Source organism: Pogona vitticeps, chromosome 4, assembly GCF_051106095.1.
Source record: "Pogona vitticeps strain Pit_001003342236 chromosome 4, PviZW2.1, whole genome shotgun sequence".
Lineage (NCBI taxonomy): Eukaryota > Metazoa > Chordata > Lepidosauria > Squamata > Agamidae > Pogona > Pogona vitticeps.
Window position 1 is genome coordinate 159577627 of NC_135786.1, and position 10561 is coordinate 159588187.

Below are 10561 nucleotides of genomic sequence, written 5' to 3' on the forward strand. Positions count from 1 at the left end.
AGCGCTTCCTGACAAGGTTTATTGTGCCATCACTCTGCCTCATTCATCAGAGGAGACCAGAAGGCAACATCTTCTACTCGTAGACCTCTGTGGCTCCCCATCATTTCATGCAGAAGGAGAAAATGATAGACAGTCACACAACACCACTTGTTTGTAGGGTTCAGTGCTGTCCGTCTGAAAGCTCCAGCAGATATCAATCAGGTTTTGCATCTCTTGGCTTGAAACAATGTATGTATAAATATGGGTTTTCCCCCTAAAATACCTTTAGAAATGTGGACTGTTAAATATATTCAATATGAAGGTTTTGAAAGAATATAGTTTCAAAAATACGTATTTAATATAAAAAGCAGGGATAGTAGCGTTAAACAGACAGTTTTTAAAATCCAATCTTTATAAGGTTGAGATCTATTACAAATTATGGTTATTAAGCACAATTTTGTGTCTTTTTGGTTAATCTAATACAGATATTTCCAAATACAGATTTTAGAATATGAAAATATGCATTTTCAGGCAGATTTTTCTTTTGAAAACCCATTGGCATATAAGACAAATTTATGAATGAACCCATGACTTGGGTTCATAATCTGATCCAGACACCGTGACATGGACTGGAAATAATCTAATTTATGCTCACAGAATTTAGAAAAGTTATTTTGAGGAACTAGATATTCCAGAATCCCATGGCCACTTCACAGGACGGTTGGGGGACTGTGAGAGTGATAAAAGCAAAAAGCAACTTTCTCAGGCTCTGTCCAGGCACCTCTATACCTGGGCCTTAGAAGGACTAAAGGGTGGGTAATGACAAAACCAGGCACCCTTTCTACTGTATTTTAATAACTAATGTAGGTGTCAAGGGAATAGGCATCAGGCAGTGGAAGAAAAGAAAGAATTAAAATTCCCAGGCAATCCTATACGTGCTTTGTCACTTACTTACTTACCTCCCTCCCTCCCACATCCACAATTAGTCTGTGCTTCGAAGACAGAAGAAGTGAGGCAACCAGCTTGAGGCCAAACACCCACCTCCCGGCTGCACTGCCACAAAGCAGCCCTTTGACGGGATTCCTGGGGAAACAAGATGAAATATTCATCAGCTCATATTTGTAAATGGCCCAGAAACATACTGAGTAAATGACCTCTGATGGAAGGTCCGCATTAAAATGGAATAGAAGCCCGCTGAAACAGGAGAGCTGCAAACAGCCCATGTTTTGTCAGCCCTGACAAGCAGCAAATGCAAACAGAAGAATTGCAGATTCAAAGCCATCAGGTTGGCGCCAAGCTACAAATGAGGAGACTTCATCAGAGATTCTCCACAATGGTGGGGCTGCTAATACCAGATGCTTCTTTTAGCATCCGTACGCAGACCAAGACAGTTTGATCCCCCCCTGTACTCTTCATTCCCCCATAAAGACACAATGTACCAACAAAAGGATGTTGTTTTATTCCTTTGTCTGTGCTCCACATGTGTCCCCGTGCATCTTCATCTATGTGCAGACCACCAAAGTGTTTGCAGGGGCTAAAACAACACTTAGGGCTGGAATCCTGTTAGCAAATGCAGCATGCAGCAGCTCAGGATGCAAGGTACTCCACACGATCTCTGGCTTGCACTTCTGCAAGCTAGAGATTGCCTCACTAGAAGCCATGGGGCTTCCACATATACAACCTGCTACTGAATATTCCCTTGTGCAGACACCAGAAGAAAGGACAATCACGATGCAGTGAGCTATTACTCGCATAATTAAAAATAGCAGGATTTTGGCTCAGGTATCTATATAATTCAGCCTAGACACCCCCTCTAGGAAAACTGGCTTACACCTCCTTGCATGGAAATACTGGATGTTGATATCCAGTTGGGAAAGCCCAGTGTGTTGGAACGATCTCGTATTAGCTAACCGCCATCTGCCCATTCTTTCCCCTTTCCCCCTTTTTTCTTTCATCACCTCTGTAAATAAATATCTCACCTCTGTAGCTCTTTAGAATGTAATGTCCATGGAGGGAGGAACTACTGTTTTCATTATGCCACTTCTAAAACCACCATGTATGCTGATGATCTTAGAAATAGAAACAACGGTAAACATCATAAGGGAAGGAGGGAGCTAGCCCTGTGAAATATATGTCAAGCACTTTGCCCTCACTCTTTGTTTGTTTTGTGTCTCTCTGTTTGAGAATATGCTGAGCATTTTGACAAGTGTATTCTACACCCTGCAACCCCTCCCTTTTTTTTTCAGCACTTGTTTCCTTTAGGATTTTTTTTAACCTACAACTCCAAGCAGCTCTAACTGGTATAGCCAGTGTTGAAGGATTCTGGGAGTAGTGATCAAAAAACATCAAAAGGACCATACAGTCCCCGCTCCTGCTTCAGAACTCACCGCGCTTCCAAAATCTATTACAGTGGTGCCTCGCAAGACAAATTTAATTCATTCCACAGTTAATGTTGTCTTGCAAAAAATTCATCTTGCAAAACACGTTTTCCCATAGGAATGCATTGAAATCTAATTAATGCGTTCCTATGGGTAAAAAAAGTCAGAACAAAGTCACATTTTGTTTACAAAGTGTTTATTAAGTGCTCTTTAAAGCCATACATATTGTGCAGATGATTTAAAAAATTCAATAAAAAAACTTTAACTTTTTAAACATCATAGAAAAACATTTAAAAATCAGCAAACATGAGGCAGGAACAAAAAACAGAAAACATTCGTCTTGCGAAGCACAGCCATAGGAACATTTGTCTTGCAAGTCATCAACCCCCAACCCCAAAGCCCCCCCCGCATTGTCAAAACCATTTGTCTTGTGGGTTTTTTGTCCTGTGGGGCATTTGTCTTGCGAGGCACCACTGTACAGGAAAGCCTGAAATCTTTGTACATGCACCTGATCTTTCTGAACATGAATGTCTGAAGATAAAGGTCGCCTAAATGCAACAATTCTGTAAACAAGTTACTGTTGGTGTACTAAATACTTCTGAACTGTTTGGTCTGAGAATCAGGAATGATTTTAATTCCCCAGACGCGCCTGAGATCTCTAAGGTGGTTTTCCCGTTTGGCAGTGCATCATGGCTAGCAGCTGATTTGCACTTTTCTCAGAATCTTCCCCTCTAGAGATTATGAAGGGACTGCAAAGCCATTTCAAAAACCTGCCTGAGAGATTGGTATTCAGGAATATGCAGAGCCAGCTAAATTCACCTGGTTTCCCCATCGCTTCTTATGTACAGCCCCGAAATAAAATTTATTTTACCATTGATTGATTGTCCCAGGGTCTTGCAGAAAGGTGAATTGCCAGAGCCTGAAATGAACAGGAGACACATTTTAAAAAATTATTTTAAAGATGTGTTGTGTAGGGAAGATTTACCTTTAGGTCAGTGCTGTCCTAGAATGATGAGCTACTGTGTGAAAAGTGGAATGCAAATAGACAGCACCACCTGGTGGCAAACAGGGGTCTGAGCTCTGAAATCCAAGTATTTTCCTAGCCCTTGCTTCTAAAGAAGTCTTGAAGATTATTCTGCATCTGTTCAGAGCTTGCAGAAGTTCCTTGGGGGAAGGGACTAAAACACCCAGAACCCTCCAATCAGCATGATCATTGACTGGGGATTCTGGGGTTTGTAATCTAGAAAATAACTTTTTGAAGTTCTGTGTTTGTTCCACAGACATTTTGAAGCAAGGGAGGTTACTCACTGCCTAATGATATTTCTGCAGAAGCTTAGATCCTGACATACAGTATAACACTTTCAAGGATAGAAAGAGAAACTAACAAATTTTAATGTGGAAGATGATGGTTCTGCTACTTCCAAAATCAAAGGCACTACAAAGCTATGTTTTTTCCAGTAGTGTTGTATGGATGTGAGAGCAGGACCGTAAAGAAGGCTGACCACTGAAGAATTGATGCTTTTGAATTGTGGTGCTGGAGGAGGCTCTTGAGAGTCCCCTGGACTGCAAGGAGAACAAAGCTATCCATTTTGAAGGAAATCAACCCTGAGTGCTCACTGGAAGGACAGATCCTGAAGCTGAAGCTCCAATACTTTGACCATTTAATGAGAAGAGAAGACTCCCTGGAAAAGACCCTGATGTTGGGAAAGTGTGAAGGCAAGAGGAGAAGGGGACGACAGAGGACAAGATGGTTGGACAGTGTCACCGAAGCTACCAACATGAATTTAACCAAACTCCGGGAGGCAGTGGAAAACTGGAGGGCCTGGCGTGCTGTGGTCCATGGGGTCACGAAGAGTCGGACACAACTTATTTATTTATTTATTTATTTATTTATTTATTTATTTATTTATTTATTTATTTATTTATTTATTTATTTATTTATTTATTTATTTATTTATTTATTTATTTATTTATTTATTTATTTATATGGCGCCCACACTACCCGAAGGTCTCTGGGTGGCTTAAAACATTTAACGACTTAACGACTAAACAATTCGGCATATCAGGCAATAGGCTATTGCTGCCACTCTCTGCTTGTGGGGCTTCCCAAAGACAGCTGGGTGGTCAGCATCAAAGAGCAAGGCTATGCATCACATCACTTAATTGGAACTGACTGTACAAAAAGTTGATACTGACCTCCTTCAGCTTCTCTTCTCACCCATTTTATACCCCAGGCTGGCTCATGGCAGTTTGCTGTCTGAAACAAACTAGCTAATAGCATGCAGGCAGACATGCATGCACACACATGATCAAGTCAAGGTGGATGGCACGGAAGCCTAACCAAATTATTACAGTACCAGAGGCAGAAAATCCTTCAAGCATCCTGTCCCTTCCCCCGCCAGCAGGTAAGGTATAATAATAAATTGAATGGCAGATTGCTGCCTTTTCATGGCAACTGCTCTATTTTTGTCAAAAAGCCTTGAGTCTTGGTCTAATAATCCTGTTCATGCCCTACACCAAGATGCCATCCCACACCGTTCTCAACGTTGTATTCCTTGTATCCATGAAACCAGATTATTATACTATGAATCAGTGGAAGGAGGAAGAGCATTCAGAAGAAGGGGAAGGGTTTAATCACAGCAACAGAACTAAACCCCAACATTAGTTAATCCATGCCTCCCATCTCATCTTCCTGAAAAAAGTGGGCTAGGGGCTGCTTGTTGCAAACAAGGCTTCAGCCCTCTCCCTTGTGCCTCCTTCCCTCATAGTTTGACCACTGGAGAAAGATTTCTGTGTATAGGACAGTTGTGGTAATAGCATGCACATGTATGATACTTTAAAAGCAGGCAGTACAGCTGACAACAGCAGCTGGCTGTCTTTGGGCTCAGATAACAAGACAAGTAAGGGCACCTTATCTCTGTATGTAATTTTCATCAATTTTATTTATGCATCCTTCCTTTCTTCCACTGAGCCTAAGCCGGCATACATGGCTCTCTCTTCTCCTCTTTATCTTCACAATCACCTTATGAAGTAGATGAGAGAGACACCCAAGGTCACTTAGCAAGTTTCATGGCTGAAGCAGGGATTTGAACCTGGATCCCCCAAATTCCAGATCAACACACTAACTAGGAACAGTAAATGTGGCGTGAGAGCAGTGGACACTGGGCAGTAAGTGAAACGGAAGAATTGAAATCAGGACATCCCGACTGGGCTACATTTGGCTCTTGTCCAAACTAGCTACCCACAGACCTTCTGCAAAGGTCCCTTTCCTTCAGTGCCATCTCCAATTGATTCATAGTGATCCACTTCATAGATGTCAGTGCTGGCATGCTGGCAAACAAATACCGCCTCACGCACCTGGTACAGCTATGAAAGGCTGGAGAGAATGAATGCCGGCACTGAGCCACCGAGATGCTGAGTCCAATATCCATTACAACGCAAGGAATCGCCAAACAGCTGCTCCAGCTCATGAACATGATGTTGTGAAGACGAGCAAAAGGACAGGCTTCCAATATAATGAGGCCCAGAGAGTACATCGCAAGTCAGAGTCGGTTTTCCTACCTATCAAAAGCCTGTTTACCACAGTGAACCTGCAACAAATGGTTCCCTCCCTGCTTTGCTTCATAAAAGGTAGGTTGCAAAACTGCTGGAAGGAACAATGCAAACAAAAACAGCATGCTGGGCTTTCATTTAGCTAAGAGTTGTCCGCTGCATAATACATTCTGGGACTGTGGGGAGCGGGGGGGGGGAAGAGAGAAAACACAGGAAGATTGATTTTGATAGAGGCAGAGCCATTCCAAGACCTTTTATTGCAAGCCACAGAGCAGCCAATGGGCTTCCCTTCCCGGCCCACTCTCATCAAGCTGCATAATATGCAGCCTGAACCACCACATTTTGGCACAGGAGGCAGAAAATCCCACAAGAACCTCTTCCCATTCCTGGCAAAACCAAAAAAAAAAAAAAACCCTGTAATAATAGCTAAATAACTAATCATTCCTTTCATGACAGCCTAGATCTCTTGCCTGTAGCAGGCCCCTTATTCTGCCTAACAGTAGGGCTGGTTCTAAAGGGAGGAAGGGGATTACAGAGGGATAAAAGATTTTAAATTCTCTAGCTCATCTTTGCCTGATAAAACATTCTGGACAAACATAAAGTTTGGCTTACTGGTGAAACAACTGTCAATCTAGTAAAGGTACTGCCCAGCCTCAGACTCTGTTGTGATAGATAACATGGCAATTTTTTTAAAAAAAAGTATATGTGCTATTAAAGGAAATTCATAATAATAATGATAATCACATGCCTTTCATGGTTTTCCAGGTAGAGAAGACTCAGAAGTGGTTTACCATTACCTTCTTTTGGGGGTGCCCTGGGACAGTGCAACTTGCTCAAGGCCACACAAGCTGGCTTTTCTGGGATGCACAACGGGGAACTGAACAACCAGCCTCTGGGTCTGCAGCCAGATACCTCAACCGCTGAGCTATCCAGCCAGCTAGCAACACCATGGCCATCTTGTGTATTTGCTACTGAAAATACCAGGATCAGCTCCTTGGGAAGGATTCTACCACTATAAGAAGAGACTTTTCCATGAGACTGAACCTAGACAAGATTCAATCACTTCCTGGGAAAGACTTGTACTAGTTGAGATGAAAGATCTAACATTTCTGATTTTCCAGTCCTTAATGAGTTTGTGGGCTGTCCCAAGCAAAAGGTAATGCAATTGCATCACCTAATGAGACCCACTGCTTTCTCTTCCATGTGTCTCCTCCATTAGTTTCTGAAACAACTTGTAGACTACAAGGACTTCAGATCCTTCCCCAATCCACTTTTCCTCTCCATCCTCATCACTCACACTTAAAGTTTCAACTGATGAATGTAATGCATTTCCAAAACCTTGTGCGTTATTGCGTGCCTCTTCACACTTTTTGTATCTTTTTGGTTGGCCTATAAAGGTGTCACCTCAACATGGAATTTGGAACCCCAGTGAGGAGTCCATCTCTTCCTGCCGTAAGGCATAACTACCAATTTGATTATGCTTAATATTTTATCCTAGTGTGATACCAATGCTGACATACACACTGAGAACTTGCTTCATGTTTTTCTCCTCTGGGCTTACAAAGAGGCCTGTGTGGTTTCACCAAGGACAACTGCCAGATGTTGGGAAGCTAGCTAGTCTTTTGTCCCAGGAGGAGGAGGACCTACCTATGGATACCTTTGTCATCTCTCATGTGAAATCAAAATTTCATTTTGCTTTGTTGACTGCCTGCCTTCATGAACCAACAGCATTACATCTGCTGCATTTTTAAACTATTTGCCTAAATGCAAAGCCTTACACCATATGTGCTTGAGAGAAAGAATTCAGAAGCTTATCTTATTCATAACTTCTTAGCATTCCAGCAGCGGCTTTGGCCAGTCTGGGATTTTGCTGCATTGCAGATTGGGGTCAAGGGAGGATCTACAAAGGGTCACTGGTCACAGCAGTGGAAGACATGTGCAAACAAACAGCATCTCTTTCTAGTTGGAGTGCACCAGTTTTGTCAGAGGAAACCTCCTCTGTGAATAGAAAAAACCAAGAACAGGATGACAGACTACTCTGTTTGCCTTTGTTCTATCAGAATTGAAGCACTCCTGTCAACTTGAGCAGATTGAGCCAAACCTTACAACTTGGAGGTCAACATTTCATGTTGGTGCTGATCTCACACAAGCCTTTGCCTCTGAACCAACAGAAGTCAGGACAACTCCATCCTCCAATTATAAGAAGCAGGCTCAAGTGAAAGTTACAGATCACTGATGCTTCAGTTCTCATTGTCTCCTCAGAATATCCTGGCAGGGGCAAGGCTGTTTGAAAAAAAAAAACATGCTATCTCAATACAAACAGAGCCTGTAGAAGTTACTTAGTGGCCCATCTGGGGGGTTCTGGGATCTATAATCCAAAAAAGTTGCTTTTTCCACCTCTGCATGCAGTGTCAACTTGGTACTTTATTACCGCTTGGAAGATGGATTACCCCTCCAATCTATCATGATCCTACACTTCTGTTCAAATCATTCATAGACTTTAATTGAATGAATTCTCTAGGCTGCTTAGTTTTCATATGATTTTTAAAGTGACCCTTGCATATTTTTTAAAAATTATTGCTACATGGATTTTCCAGCTCCCTTCCCCTAAAGCTTTGTCTTGGTGCCAACTTAACACATAATGGCCATTTTAATTTTGACATCAGAAGTTTGTATACATGCACATGCAGCATGCATGCATGAATGAATGTGGTGTGTTTTCCTTCCCGAACTAAAGATGGCAAAAGCTTTGCTTGGAAGTGTGCTAACCTCTGCCCAGTTAACAGTGCAAGCCTCTACACATCTACTCAGAAGTAAAGCCAAATGAATTAAATGGGATTTACTCTTGTGTAAATGGGTTGACAATGGCAGCTCAAATAGGCAACATTTCACATGGTACATGGTGGTAACAGGCCAGCAGAGAAGGAATGTGAAAAATTGATTTTGCAAGCTAACATCCAATTTGGAGTTGAATGCAATTCTCAGCTGGAAGAGAGTTTTACATTATGTCAATATTAAATACAGCACATTCACCACTAGTGCCAGACACTGCTTGTCTATCACATTCCCTTGGATAATTGTTCTTGTTTTAACCAGACATTGCTATTGGTTTGTTTGATCAAACCAGACAGATCTATGGTCTCGTTATTCCTTTCTTGGACCAGCGTACGTGTTCTGCACTGTAGTTCAAGTCTGTGTAGGCAGACCTTTATTCACTTCTCACAGACCTTCCCATGGTCCAATAGGGGATTTCTTCCCATTTACTGGCAGCTTTATTGCCCCCACCCCCAGCTACAGCTGGGCATGTGGGCTAAGGGATTCTGGGAGTTGTCATTTTAAAAAACAGACAACTGTTTTCTCCTGATGCAAATATCAGCTTCAGAAAAGATTTCACTCACAACCACAGTAGAGAAGGAAAACTTTAAACTTCCTCTCTGTGCCAGATATGATCCCTTCAGACAGTCCTACCATTAGGCTTTGAAAAGGGGAAAGATTCAAATGGGAGACCAGTTGGTGTTAGAACATGAAACAGGAGGGGCAGCAACTCTTTCCTCACAGGTAGCAAAATGTCTCGGGCTGGTTCCACCAATCCAGTTAATGATCAGCCCCCTGCCAACAACACCTGAAGGCTGGATGCCATGGTGTATGCATCCTTAGATATCATGCTTAGAGTAGACCCACAAAGTAAAGGACATAGTAGTCATGACTTGTGGCTCTTTTGCAATGGAGGACTGTTTGCACCAACAATTAGAAGGCACTGTGCAGCTTTTTCTACTGAATAGATTTTCTTTGGTTAGAAAAAAGACAGGAGACAAAGGAAGTGGTGCAAAAACAAGGCAGGATTTCAAATAGATTGCAAAGTCATATGAAGCATCTGTGAAATTCAGTGAATAAAGCAAGGTAATGGTATGACAAAATCCTAACCTGAAACAGCTCTAATGTTCATTATGTGCCATCAGCTCAATCCCAATTTATGAAAATCCTCCTCGGGGTTATGTGGGCACAAACTACTTTAAAGTGGGATTCAAACTCCTGGACCCAGGCACTCCAATCCACTGAGGTATGCAGCTCAAGTTGTTCTATGTCCTGTTGATATCAAAATAATTACACTAAGCCTGATATCTAAGTCTGGATCTAATTCAAAGTTCCCATATAGCGGTCCCAATAAAGTTCACAGATTGTCCCTGAAAGCTGGTGCCAAATTTATACGCTCATAACAATACAGAAATATGCACAAGTATTTAAAATATATTTTTTTAAAAATTAATAATAAAATAATTGAAAAGGAGTGTGTTAGAAGAGTTACTGATGTCTTGCTTTTAAAGCAACAAGCAAGAAGAAACACCACGTGTGTTACTTTTTCAATTAAAACTAAAATTCTGGAGTAACAGTGCTTTGGATTTTTCCTATAATTGGATGAAGAATGAAGGTAAGAAAGGGTTTCTTAATAAATGGGTGCTGTACTTTATATCAATATATTTTTAAATTGCTTTTTAATTCAACAGTATTTCAATATGGTAATGTCCTTAACTGAATATTAACTTTTTATGCAGTACAATTGTGATTTAATGTTATAAGCACCATTTGTTCTGAATTGCAACAGTCCCCATTTCTTGCATCAGCCATGCTGGCTGTGGCTTCCATGAGCTGAA